The 14,350-nt window shown below is 39.4% G+C and overlaps 1 long non-coding RNA gene across 1 annotated transcript; it reads left to right on the top strand.

Annotated features, from left to right (window-relative positions):
* The first annotated feature begins 279 nt into the window (after nt 1-279).
* On the top strand, nt 280-2,949 carry LOC130472551 (uncharacterized). Its single transcript, XR_008933101.1, has 2 exons — nt 280-433; nt 2,401-2,949. It is a non-coding gene; the product is annotated as an uncharacterized lncRNA (long non-coding RNA).
* Nucleotides 2,950-14,350: the final 11,401 nt, after the last annotated feature.

Genomic DNA, 14,350 nt, shown 5'->3' with positions numbered 1-14,350 from the left:
TAATTAATTGTAAAATGCTTCATAAATATAATAAAATATACTTATTAATATTATAAAAATACGAGGTATTACAATCATTGTCATCGGAGAAGAAGAAATCGTCATCTAGGGTTCCGACACGGTGAGGTGGAGGAATGGACGTTGACGACGGTGGAGAACAGAGGAAGAGGAAGACGAGCTTATATATATATATATAGGATCAGGTTCCGGTGAGAACCTCCTTTAAGATGAGAACCTTCCTATGATGAGAACCTCTAACAACCGTTAAATTGAGATGAAACGAGCGGCCAAGATTAAATCTAATTCAACTCCCCAAATTAAACACCGTTACATCTTTCTCTCTCATTCCCCAAAAAAGTCCCAGTCTCTCTCTCTACCTCCGGAAAAAAGGATTTCAAGTCTCAAGTTCTAGAAAATTCGTCCGAATATTAAGGTAATCTTTCGATCTTTAGTTGCAAATACACTTTAATAATTCAAGAAATCACAGTTCCTATAGTGTTATTGCAATTTCTAGCTTCGACTTTTGAGTTCGTTATTGTGCGGTAATTCGAAGACTACTTGTTTGATTAGGTGAAATTACTTCAAATTTCATCTGCTACACTCAATTATTTACTTGATTATGCTAAAATCAAGCTCAGCATAATCCGTTTTGTCGAGTGTTTTCTACGCTCCAGTTGCCGTGAATTTTGGTGTGAGTTTGCGAAAAACTTCTATTTGACTCCTAGGCTCATAGTTGATGATTAAGATAGAGGTGTGACATAAATGATAAAAGTAATTAAAACTGCTCAAAAGTAAACTAAATTTGTGTAAAAGTAAACTAAACCTCTAAATTAAACCTAAATCTCTAGAAAATCAGACGACTTAATGGTTTTGTTGTTGCTTATGTAGCCTACTGTTAATCTTGGGCGGCACATTTATCATTTTTTGAAGTAGATAGAAATTTAGTGAAAGTAAATCAATCAGAATCTGAAGTGTTTTTGTTCCTCTTATTTTTAAAAGTCGATAGAACTGTAGAAAAAGTAAATTAATTCGACTCAAAAGTAAATTCTTATGTGATAATAGCCTGCCAAGGAACATAATTCAAACCTCATTATCGAGGGGCATATATTTTAGGTCAGTACTTGGTTATAAGCATCTATAACCCAAGAAGGTTAATTATTCTAGTAATTATTTCATTTCAAACAAGTCTCTTAATAATCTTCACGAGAACTTCTTTTGAAAGAGAAGTTTTAGTCAAGAATTGCACCTATGTTGTGTCGAATATAAATTGAAGATTGTGATTAATCCTACTCAACAGGAAAGGGAGAAAAAACTTAGAAGACCTATGGTCTAGTTGGGAGAAAATGATTTCACATATTTGGATAAATGGTCATCTATGTTAGTGTTAGTTTATTTATTGTTTGGTACCTGATAACAGGAAGCCTAGAAATTACTTAAATTCATTGGTTTTATGATGCTCAAAGCCTCAAATTAGCTTTTAGAGATTAGATGACTGATTCTGGTATTTGATTTCTCTGTTATGTTGTCACACTGATTTTGTGTGAAAACAATATATCATCTAATGTAATTGATATATATTGAGACTTAATACGTTTGTGTTTATGTTTATGTTAATTCTCGATTGAGTTCCTTCTTTGGCTTTAAGAGTTGATTCTGGTTTTATATATAAACCAATTAGTTGTTGTGGGTGACTCTTGTACTAGCTATTGTTCTTGCTGACTACAGGGACACCTGTTGTTTGTTGTCTGCATCTCACTGGTATTATCCAAGGCTTTATTAGTTAACCTCAAAAGTAAATAAATAATTAGTAAAAGTAGATTAATTAAACTTAAAAGTAAATATTCTAAACTATATATGTTTTGTATGCTTTTGCTGTTGATATCTCGCAGTGATTCACGTGGTTACTGAGATTCACCCGTACATGATAAGTTGGAGTTGAATATTTTGTTAGGTGTGCTTAAACCTATTAGCTCAAGTGGTAGAGCACTATGCATGTGCATAGGGTATGTAGGTTCGATTCCTACATAGGTTGTCTCTAGAGTAAATTAAAAAAACAAACTCAATAGTTAATCACTTATTCAGTTTCTATTGTGCATATTTGGTGCATATGGGCTACTGAGTGTAGTTTCCTCGATCTGTGGTAAGAAGAACTATAATCCAATTCCTTTCATCTACATTCTGCTGTGAGTGATTCTCATCTTGATCTTTCTCAAGCAGTTCATAATCTGTCAGTTACTAAGGCGACAGACAACATGAGTAATTTGAATGCTATAACACATGAAACGCCTTAAGGGAGAAGAGTGCATAAAGCACTCACATACAGTGCTTAGAAGCTGCATGAGGCTGTCACAGATCCTCTTCCTAAAGCTCTTGAAATGGCTAATATCTTGTCTTCTGCAGGTGCTACAGTAAACCATGATACTGGTGATGCAATAGTTGTAGAAAACCACAACACGAGAAATGATGATGTGTTAGAAAACCACAACACGAGCAATGATGCTATGTTGGAAAACCAAAACACGAGCAATGATGTTGTGTTAGAAAATGAAAACACGGGCAATGTGCTGTGTTAGAAAACCACAACACAGGCGACGATGATGTGTTAGAAAACCTAATACAACCAGTAATCCATGCACCTAGAGAGTCAATTGAGAAGAACACTGAAAATGTAGAGGAGGAGATGCCCGAGCTTGCAGGAGATGCCCAAGGCAATGAGACTGATGATCCGAAGGAACAACATAGACGTAAGCGTAGTTTGATGGAGGCTAATGGCACTAGTCATACATTTGAATGTGATGATTTAAGTTGACTTTTAAATTAGTCCCATTTACTTTTCTAAGTTATTTATTTACTTTTCTAAGTTATTTATTTACTTTTCTAAGTTATTTATCTACTTTTGAAAATGTAATGCAACTTGAGATTTTGTTTATAAGATTTACTTCTAAATTAGTTTCCTTTACTTTTCTTAGGTATTTATCTACTTTTGAAAATGAGACGCAACTTGAGATTGTAAGGGTTCTGCAAATACAAAATCTGGAATATAATTTTAATAATATGACAGTCCTTTTGTGATGGATAAAGGAGAAATAGGTACGGGAAGGAGAGGAAATAATGGAACAATATTGTGCTGCATGCCTGCAGTCATCTGCCTATGACTTGCTTTCTTTCTCCTTGCAAATATTCCCATCTAAACATAGATGTTAGTTAAGGACTTAAGGCAGTTGACCCAAATAGATAGTTTTATATGTGATCCAAAGCCTTCTTGTGACTTCGTCCTAGTTTGTCATTAGTAAATTTGCCACAAGTTTCTTTCTCCCTGGTATTAGTCTTTTTACAACACTGCTTTCTTATGTGGCTGAGACTGACATACTTCGGGAAGACATCTTTGCATTCATATAAAATTGAATTAGTATTTTTTTTTATATCTATTAAATCAAGTGAACTGTATGATCCTCTAACTCAAAGCCATGCAGAACTAGAATCTCAAATATAATTAAGATTACCATTGTGTCTTGCTGGTATTTTTTTTTTGCTGCTTGTGGTTTTAAGTTGCCTGCGCAGTTCATTAAGAGTGATGCAGCCATCTCAGATGTATGCTGCTGCATTACTTTGTGAAGGAAGAAAAAATGGGAAAGTTCTACAAGTTTGAGCAAAAGTAAACTAAATCTCTCTAATAGTAAACTTAATCCCTTTAAAAGTAAACAAAACAATAATGAAACTTCAATTGTAATTTTAGAAGTAAAGCAAAAGCGGCAAAAGTAAACTAAATTTGGATACAAGTAAATTAAACAGTTCCAAAAGTAAATTGATATTTTTTTTTTGTATTGATTCGAAGCTCTGATAATCAGAATAGGCAAAGTAAGACGTATAAACCAACAAGGACTAAAAATAAAGACAGTTTATCTATTTGCTCTAAAATAGGTCAACATTATTTTCCTTTTCTTCAATTCAAAAGTAAATAAATAACTTGTAAAAGTAAATAGAATTGATTCAAAAGTCAAGAATAATCAAATAAGAGAATTAATATCATAAACGGAATAACAAAGAGTGACCTATGTAGGATTCGAACCTACATCATTGTGCATTGCACAAAGCTCTACCAATTGAGCTAATAGGCATTACTTTCATGTTTTGTACAACAGAAAATATAGCAGTTTTCAACACTAGGCCAGGTGCAAGGAGTTTCAACTTCAAGCTAGATATTAGATGATGAGGGTGTGGAAGGAGAAGGGGGCCCGGGGGAGGTAGGATGGACATCATGAAGAGGGGGAAATCAAGTATTTGTATGAAAAGAGACCCACAGATTGAACACAAGCACATAGAAGAGGAATAGAAGAGCAACCAAAGAACCCAACAGGCCTTTGGCAGCTTTTACATACTCCCCATTTCTAAATAACCGACATTCACAACGCAACAGAAGACTTAACGCATGAACCAAACAATAGATGATCAGTCAAAATACTTTCTCAACTAAATCATAAGCACAACTGCACAAGTATACAAATAGAACATTACCTGTTCAATGATAAACATTGATAAACCAAAATGATTGTGTAAACACCTTGTGGACAAGGAATGGTGGAGCCTGCATACTTACAATTAGACAGCGGTGAACATCATATAAAGAAAGAAGGCCATCTTCAATATGAAAATTTACAATCAGCCTGCAAAATTAATGTTTCTGAATCATAAATGATGCTTACCTACATAATATGCTTTGTTTGGAAGGAAATAAAATCATAAAAAAAACAACCAAGACGAATTCAACGAAATCATAGAAATAAAAACACAAACCCTAACTTAAGCAAATAAAAAACGAAAAATAAATCTAATCACTCCCACACTTTAATTCAAAACCTAATTGAAGCAAGAACAACCATGATAAACGATATCAAAACAACTCAGTAGGTCAAAATTTTGCGAGAACGGCGATCAAAGATGCAACACAAGAAGGGGCGAAGACACGAAATTAAAAATATGCGAGTGTCAGGGGGTCAAAAAAGCACGAGGCTAATGCGTGACCTCGTCCCTCGTGGGTGTGACGTTTCTTTTTGTCAAATCAAGTGTAATTGGATTTCCTGTGAGTTTACACCTAATTGACTAGTAATATAGGAGTCGCCATTCAGTTTTTAACGACAATGAGAAAAACTGACAAAACCCGGTTATCGTGACATAAAGGGAGTGCAATTATGTTTGACCACGACGGCCGTAGGTTCCCTTGTGATCCCTGGTGTGGGGATCTCTCAACATACACCCGCAAGGTAGAGATTGAGGGTTCGGGGGACTGTAACTACCGAGAGGAGTACTCGCTCGTCGATAACTCCAGAGGCAGGATATCCTTACTAGCTCAGCATAAATAATTGAAGGGACATGCGTTAACTATTAAACTAATCTGAGTTGATTTTAACAATATGCAACACATAATACTAGATCGATCGCGATTATCTGATTTAGATTGTTTTAAGGGACCTAGCATGATAATCCAATTTCCCAAAATATTATCTTTATTAGGCGTGATAGAACAATCAGATTTAATTAGTTTAACAGTTTATAAAAGGGCGAGGAAAGCAATTAAATCATGTGAAGGGACACATTACGACGCACCCTTGAGAGGTGCGTCACGGTTCTCAGAAAACTAACCACTTTGACTTTGCTATTTCTCCTTTTATTTAACGAATCTCAAGTTACGGGACAGGATACGTTCTGTTCGATTTTTGGATCGATTGCGACAGAACGCGTGATCAATTTCGCAGCGTGAGGGTTAGGCTTAGGGGTTGGAGTCAATACTCATAATATGAATTGTGTGTTGTGTGTGTGTGTGTCGAACTTGGGGCTATATTTATAGAAAAGAGTTCGTGGAAAGATAGAATTGTAGAACTCTAATCCACGAGGAATTAGGAAAGAACACGTCCCAGGTATTTTCAGCGCCCAGGGCTGGGCGTCAAAGATTTCAGCGCCCAGCTCTAGGCATTGAAAATAGGATCCAGGCAATTTTAGCGCCCAGGGCTGGGCGTTGAAATTGATGTTTCTGCCGTTTCTTTGTCAGATTCGGACTCTTAGAATCCGGAGTGTATGAGACTTAATCGAGTCTTTTAGTGCGTATTAATTTTATGACGGGATGTGTCTGGGCCCGTTACGAACTCTAGGCTCGTTAGGATTTTAATTTAATACATAACTCTTATTTTCGAATCGTATTAGGAATAGGATTCTCTCGCAACTTCTATCTCATTTAGGATTTATGTTGGAGTGCAACACCTAATTCTGACAGGTTTCTATCTTTTATGACTTGCCACTTTTAACAACTGCCCATTACGACAGTTACTATTTTTAGCAGGTTTCTATAAATAGCAGGTTTCGGGTGAAATGAAAAGGGTGATTGAGATTCATTATTTTATAGGAGATGCGTTGCCAAGTGGAGATTTATGTTCTCATCATCGAACCTTCCCTTTTGGGAATGGGGACAAAAGTAGGTGTCTACAGTTAGCCCCCACTTTGACTGAGTCTTGGAGTAAGACGATGGTCAAAGTATTAGACGGAGTGCGACACACAAGTCATGGTGACCTGTTTTTGCGAGGGTCTCACGAGCCCCCGAGTGATAACATTTGACTTAAGGGTCATCACTTGAAGTGTCGACATATCCCTCACGTGTCATTGGGATTTGTCAACGGATAGTATAGAAACTCCCTCACTTTGTCATTGGAAGTATCTAAAGAAGCGTAGAAACTCCCTCACTTTGTCATTGGGAGTAGCTACAGATGTTTTCGAAATCAAAGCTATAAAGTGTAATTGGGCCTGGCCAAGCCCAACCACGAGGTAAAAATGTTTTTAAAGATTCTCATTTTTAGGGCTAGCTAAACGAGAAAACCCCTTTGTTTTTATGGGACGTAAAACGAAGGAAAATCCAGCACATTGCTTTTTTTTGAAAAAAAAACGGAAAACCAATCCTTTAATTTTTTGGAAAAGGGAAAACCAGAAAAAGTTATCGCTGCAGCGACTAAGGACCCGCGCGGTTAGTGGCGCAGACCCCGCCGGCTAAAGATGGCGAGCCTGTCCGCTAAGGGTGGACACCCCGTCCGAAAGAAGTGGACGAATCTATTTTGAAGTTTGTTTGCTTTTTTTGAAAATAAGGACCTACGCGGCTTGTGACGTAGACCCCGCCGGCTAGAGATGGCGAGCATGTCCGCTAAGGGTGGACACCCCGTCCGATAGAAGTGGACGAATCTATTTTGAAATTTGAAAATAAGGACCTACGCGGCTTGTGACGTAGACCCCGCCGGCTAAAGATGGCGAACCTGTCCGCTAAGGGTGGACACCCCGTCCGATAGAAGTGGACGAATCTATTTTGAAATTTGTTTGTACTTTTTGAAAATAAGGACCTACGTGGTTTGTGACGTAGACCCCGCCGGCTGAAGATGGCGAGCCTATTTTGAATTTGAAGACTTTATTTTTCGAAAACTGAGGACCTGCGCGGCTAGTGACGCAGACCCCGCCCGCTGAAGGTGGGCGAGCCCTGTCCGCTAAGGGTGGACGCCCCGCTCGTTGGAGGTGAGCGAACCTGAATTCGTCTTTTTGATTTGGGATTCGCGTGCCGCGGTCTTGCCTGACTGAGGTGGACAAGTCCCTATCGTGATTTCTTTTGAGAATTTCTTTTATTCATTCTTGTAAGAGCGAATTCTTTCGGGGGATGCTCGGATTTAGTTATAACTTGAATGTGGGTTGACAACGTGCTTAGACGGACCATTGTCTTGTGACCATTGTCTTGACTACTTGGGTCCTTGATTAGGGGACTATGTATAAGTATCAACGGCGACCTTTGTCTTGAGGTCGTAATCCGGTTTTATTTTTTTTGAGACATCCAAACATGGGACTTCGTACAGCGTAGTCTGGGAACATTGTTTTAACTTTGCATAATATATATTTTCCTTCGAGCCCCCAAGCACTCGTGCTTGACGGTCATTTCTTGTCAAAGAGGTTCCTTGGGGATACGCATTTTGTAATGTCGTTGATCGTGTTTGGGATTGTGCTCGTAAGTGCGAGCGATCTTTGTGGTGGTGTGCTACTCTTAACAAAGCCGTGAGGTGCGACTTTCAGTAAAGAAATCGGCAATTTTCAAGTCGAATGAATATGGCAGGGCCCTATAGAAGTCAGAGCTGTTTTTTTTTTTTTGGATCTGGGATCATTTTCGGCGCCCATGCCTGGGCGTTAAAGATTTCGGCGCCCAGCGCTGGGCGCTGAAAATGATTTCTGGCGAGGGTTCTTGATGACATAGTTGGCCTCTTGTTTGTTTATTTCACTTGGAAATTCTACGTATTCTCTTCTTTTTTTGTTTTTTCTTTATTAGTTTTTGGAACGTAGAATTTTGTTAGAAATCCCAATGAGTTGAGCTGATTTACAGCGCCCAGGGCTGGGCGTCGGGATATCTGGCGCCTGGTCTTGGGCGTTGAAAGTGCATCCTAGGCAGGACTTTCTCGTGATGATTTCTCAAGAAGCCGTAGCCGATTGGTGGACTACGGTGTTTGTCGCTTTGGGGCGATTATTTAAAGGAACTGTCGCTCTTTTAAGGTGTACAGTTATTGTAATAGCTGGGCGAGTCTATGTGGCCCGAGGAACATACCTTGAGGCGTAAGATTTTGATCGCTCTTGTATATATTTTTTCCTTTTGAACGCGTTCGTGAATGTTCGATACTTAGAATGATGATATGTATGTGCGAACGAGCGTTAATAGAATGGCCGTTGTGTGCGATCCATTAATCAGTTTGCTTGAATCATTTTTTTTTTGAGCAATGACTGATTTTGAATAGTTTGCTTAGAAGCCTGATAGGGTTCAGGCCCATTCATGAAGTGGGCTCAAGCATCGTGCCCTTTCGATCGTTCAAACATTTGCTTCGAGATTTTTTATTTTGCTATGGTCGTTTCGTAGCTTGGAGCCCCCAAGTATGCATGTTGGGATGCTTCCTTTTGGCGTACGATTTTTGTAGGTTCTTTCGAGAAAGATGCCTTGGGGTTTCGCTCGTGTAGGTGCGAGCTATCCCTGCCGTGGTAGGTAATATTTTGCTACCCTTAATCCTTAATGTAGAAGTCGTGTGGCTTGCATTTTGAATTTGGGCGATAAGTAGTATTTGCCTCTTACTCTTTTTTTAGACTTGTACCGTGGGATGGTTGAATTTATGGTGCGACGTAGGCTTGTGTGGCCTAACAGCGTGTCTTAGACATTCCTCCAGGTGTTGGGATATCATTATTATTTTTTGCATTGGAGTACTTCATCACGCCTCGTTCAGGTGCTCGAACAAGTGTAGCACATTCTGCGTGGGTGTGCACGGCTTATTACTTCGTTCGATGCGAGGATTCATAGATGTTCCTTTCTTTTTATTTTCTTATATATCCTTGATTTTTCTTTCGCTTTTGCTTTGGAACGACTTAGACTGTGTAACGGGCGCTTGTAGGGCGAGCGTTATGTGCAGTAGTTTGATCGGAGTTTTGGTGACTCGCGATTCTCAGTTACCCTTGTTAGTGGGGTGACATTATATATTCTAAGTAGTGCTTTAGAATTTGGGAGGGGTTGTAGCCATTCTAAGGTTCCTTTTACACGATTAAAGCTTAGGATTGTGCCCCTATGATGTATGTATAGCATTAGCGTCGAGAATTTGCGATAAAATCGTCATTTCGAGCATTTTTAGAGTGTTTTTCTCAAGCCCCCAATTGTAGCTACGGGATTGGCTTGGTGCTATAATGCTTTGCATACGTTTTTATGCATTCATGGTGACATGGATCATGAATAGTTTGAACCAGACTCGTTTAGTGCGAGGTACGTTCGAGTAGTGATTTGCTACTTCTCTTGTAGATGTCGTATTGTGCGACTTTGCCATGGTCAAGATAGTCACATGTTGAAGTGTGCCTTGACCAAAAGCTAGGTGTCTGTAGACACCTACTTTTGTCCCCATTCCCGCAAGGGAAAGGTTCGATGATGAAAGCATAAAAACTCCACTTGACAACGCATCTCCTATAAAATAAACGAATCTCGATTCCCTATTTCATTTCACCCGAAACCTGCTATTTATGGAAACCTGCTAAAAATAGTAACTGCCGTAAAAGGTAGCGTCTAAAAGTGGCAAATCATAAAAGATAGAAACCTGTCAGAATTAGGTGTTGCACTCCAACATAAATCCTAAATGAGATAGAAAACCCCGAGAATCCTATTCCTAATAGGATTCGGAAATAAGAGTTACGTATTAATCAAAATCCTAACGAGCCTAGAGTTCGTAACGGGCCCAGACGCATTCCGTCATGAAATTGATACGCGCTAAAAGACTCGAATTAATCTCAAACTCTACGGATTTTAAGAATCCGAATCTGACTAAACAAAGCTGCCCAGACCCTATTTTCAACGCCTGGCTCTGGGCGCCGAAATCTTCGGCGCCCAGGCCTGGGCGCTGAAAGTACCTGGGTACGTCTCTTTTCCTAATTCTTTGCGGATTAGAACTCTGCAATTCTATCTTTCCACGAACTCTTCCCTATAAATAGGCCCCTAGTTTCGACGTGAAACGATACAAACCAACACATAATATATTCTGAGTATTGACTCAAAACCCCTTAGCCTAAGCCTCTCGCTGTGAAACTGTTCACGCGTTCTGTCGCAATCGATCCATAAATCGAACAGAACGTATCCTGTCCCATAATCGAGATTCGTTAAATAAAAAGGAGAAATAGCAAAGTCAAAGTGGTTAGTTTTCTGAGAACCGTGACGCACCTCTCAAGGGTGCGTCGTAATGTGTGCCTTTTCGATGATTTAACTGCTTTCCTCGCCCTTTTTATGAACTGTTAAACTAACCTAATTTGATTGTTCTATCACGCCTAACAAATATAATATTTTTAGGAAATCGGATAATCATGCTAGGTCCCTTAATGTTATTTAAATCAGATAATCACGATCGAATTAGTATTATATGTTGCATATTGCTAAAATCAACTCAGATTAGTTTAATAGTTAACGCATGTCCCTTCAATTATTTATGCTGAGCTAATAAGGATATCCTGCCTCTGGAGTTATCGACGAGCGAATTACTCCTCTCGGTAGTTACAGTCCCCCGAACCCTCAATCTCTACCTTGCGGGTGTATATTGAGAGATCCCCACACCAGGGATCACAAGGGAACCTACGGCCGTCGTGGTCAAACATAATTGCACTCCCTTTATGTCACGATAACCGGGTTTTGTCAGTTTTTCTCATTGTCGTTAAAAACTGAATGGCGACTCCTATATTACTAGTCAATTGGGTGTATACTCACAGGAAATCCAATTACACTTGATTGAATAAAAAGAATCATCACACCCACGAGGGACAAGGTCATTCATTAGCCTCGCGCTTTTTCGACCCCCTCACAGTGGCGACTCCACTGGGGATAGTGAAGGAAATACTCGTGCCTGTAGGTAATCAAAATAGCCGAAGGGTGAAACGATCCTACCCCGCGTTTATTTCCCCATCAAGTTGGGACGACCTGAAAATCAGCATATTAATGTGAACGGGCAGATCATCATAACGAATCTCGGCTCCCTCGGGAGTTGGGACTAAGGATACCTTTTTTCGCCAATAGGGGGGTGCATACGCCGCGCATGTTTCCCACTGGTACTTGTGCAGGTAGTACACCTATCCCGAACCCAATCGCTCGCTCATTAGGTCCCTCTCGCCTGCATGCCCCCTTGGCTTGCACTTGCGGGTTGGCCTCTTGAGCGAAATTCGTCTGTTGAAGACACTACCTCGATGCGGGCATGTGTTGGATCTACGATAGAAGCGGTACCAAGCTAGGCGTAAATAAACTACCCATAGAAGCCTATCATAAACTACGTGGCATATTTAATTTTCAAATTCATGTTTGTAATGTAGTTATGTGTAGCGAAATATGTGATTGTGTGTGACAAACTATCCTAGAAAACCAACGACCTTAAAAACTGTCCAAACATTCATAGACTAATTGGCCAAAGAGTTATACCAAAATACGTGTTCCGCAAACCCGAATGATCGCCACAAAAATAAGCGACGCTCGGGATGGCCTGTAACGAATCCCACAAACGCTGCACAACGCGTAAAGGACGTTATAAGGCAAGCACGCAAAACTAAAGTCGCAAAAACAAAAGTATACGCAAACAGAAAACGAGAACCAGCCAGGGACGCATTTTCAACGCCCCTGGCTGGGCGCCAAAGTTTCTCACGCCCACTGCTGGGCGCTGAAGTTGCTGCCTGGCCTTTTGGTCAGGCAAAGCAGCCTCGGTGCCCGCGCATGAAAAAATATACGTAGCAAAAAAAAAACTTTTCGTAAAAATTGCTGCAGGGGCGTATGAAAAGGCACTCGACTCTAAAGGCGACTAAAAATAAAAAATAAATAACTCTTTGTGTCGTTGTTAGACCTCCTACGACGACAATGCTCGGCACCAAAACCGAGCATGCTAATTAAACGACCTTGAATGTCATATGGGCAAAATATTCAAAAAATAATGTACGAATAAAGTTTTCAAGAAAAAATAAATGTTTAAATAAATCCGAGTCTAGACTAGGCTATGCCAAAATTCAATCCAAATCCTAAGTCTTAGTTGTCTTATCCATAGAATCGGTCCTAATGCTTGGTGTCGTTCTGCAAGTTAAAAAGTTAAACGATATTGAGTCTCCCTTCCTAACATTTAAATCAATGAGCACCCATATGTAATTGTCATTCCTTGCTAAGAATCCACGGCCTCAATACTCTCTCTCACCAATAAAAAGAACATATTATTTAATTCAAGTATTTGCAAAATGGAAACAATCATATTCTGAAAATCATTCCCCCATAGTCGCACAACCCCAAAGTGAACCTAAGGTGTCAATACCATTGGCAAGAAAAATTAATGGTCTCAAGGCTTATAATCACATTGGGTCACGGCTATCATAGTCCTCTCGAGTCACTCACTCCTTGAAATACTATTAAGTACGGACTAAAAGATTTTCCATGAATGCAATATGACCAACCATGAAAATACCTAAATCGGCATACCAATAAGGCTACCATTGGGGTAAAAGCAATACACACTAAGAGAGAAGCCGCACTAATGATTCTTGTCTTGCAAAAAAATAAAAATTCGATCTCCCCAATTAACTACCTTGCCAACGTTAAGCAAAATGGCGCGTGACAAATGAACACCCAAGGGTTAAAATCTAAAGTGTCAACCAACGAAAGTTATGGTCCAATTAGCCTAAGTCTGAGAGTCGCTTGGTCAAGTATTATAGGCTTACGCCATGTCATTATTTTGAGTCTAGGCCACCTCCTTATATTCATACACGGGTTATAATCAGAAAAATTAATGAAAGTTCGAGTCTAAATCACAAATCCCGGAAAACGGAATCTGAAAAGAAGCAAAAAAATTATCTGCGATGTAATTCTTTCGTTAAATTTCAATAAGGTAAAAATAACATTTTGAATCGACGCTATTTGCACATTTTAAGAAACGACTAAATACGCTTGCAAAGTAAGACAATTAAAAGGTCCACCCTAGGCCCGCTAAAATTAAAGGTCCACTATAGGCCTACCAAACGAGGCTCACTCAGCCTCGCCTCGTGACTCAAAGACCACAACCATCTACCTTTTAGCCCAAATAAATAAAAAATTGATTGAAGGATTTATGGAGAAATCCCAAGCAAAAGAAAAAATAGAAAGAGAAAAGGGAAAGCGAAAAGAGCCATGAAATACTTAGCCCGTACCTCCCAAGGTGCGAAATCACCCAAGTAAACGAAGGAAAAGAATTGAGTCAGCCAATCCAAATCATAAAATTCTACGATGTCTACCCTTTCCGATCCTTATGCTCTTAGACGCCTTCGCTCTGGGGTCCCTGTTCAGCTCATTTAACCCATCCATGTTCTCATTGCCATAACCCAATAAACCATTACCTCGACTCTTGTTCCTGAACTTCTTGTCAACTACAAACCATGCACGGCCATTGACACGTGCGTCATACCCATTATTTCCAAAGCCCAAACCTGTTCTTACACCACCATTAGCATAAAGACCATATAACTTGTGTGGATACATCCTGTTGATATACCCTTGAACCGTCCCCATGCTATTCATTGGCCTTGGTTGACGTAATCCTCATGCTCGACTAATACCTATACAAATTATCCTATCTCATTCAACCCATCTTTCAAACCGTCTTGAGTCACGAATAAAAAAAAAAAGACAAATGAAAAGTACAAAAAAATAATAAATAATAAAAAAGCGAACTTCGCAAAGCGCCTTTAAAAATTCGTTTAAAAAGAAAAAGAACATTTAGCGCACAAAAAAGATTCACAAATATTTGGCACAAAACCAAAAAATCTGCCCAGATAT

The sequence above is a fragment of the Spinacia oleracea genome, chromosome 4 (assembly GCF_020520425.1).
Source record: "Spinacia oleracea cultivar Varoflay chromosome 4, BTI_SOV_V1, whole genome shotgun sequence".
In the NCBI taxonomy this organism is placed as follows: domain Eukaryota; kingdom Viridiplantae; phylum Streptophyta; class Magnoliopsida; order Caryophyllales; family Amaranthaceae; genus Spinacia; species Spinacia oleracea.
The sequence above is the reverse complement of the archived record's forward strand: the minus strand, read 5'-3'. Positions and strand labels throughout refer to the sequence as shown.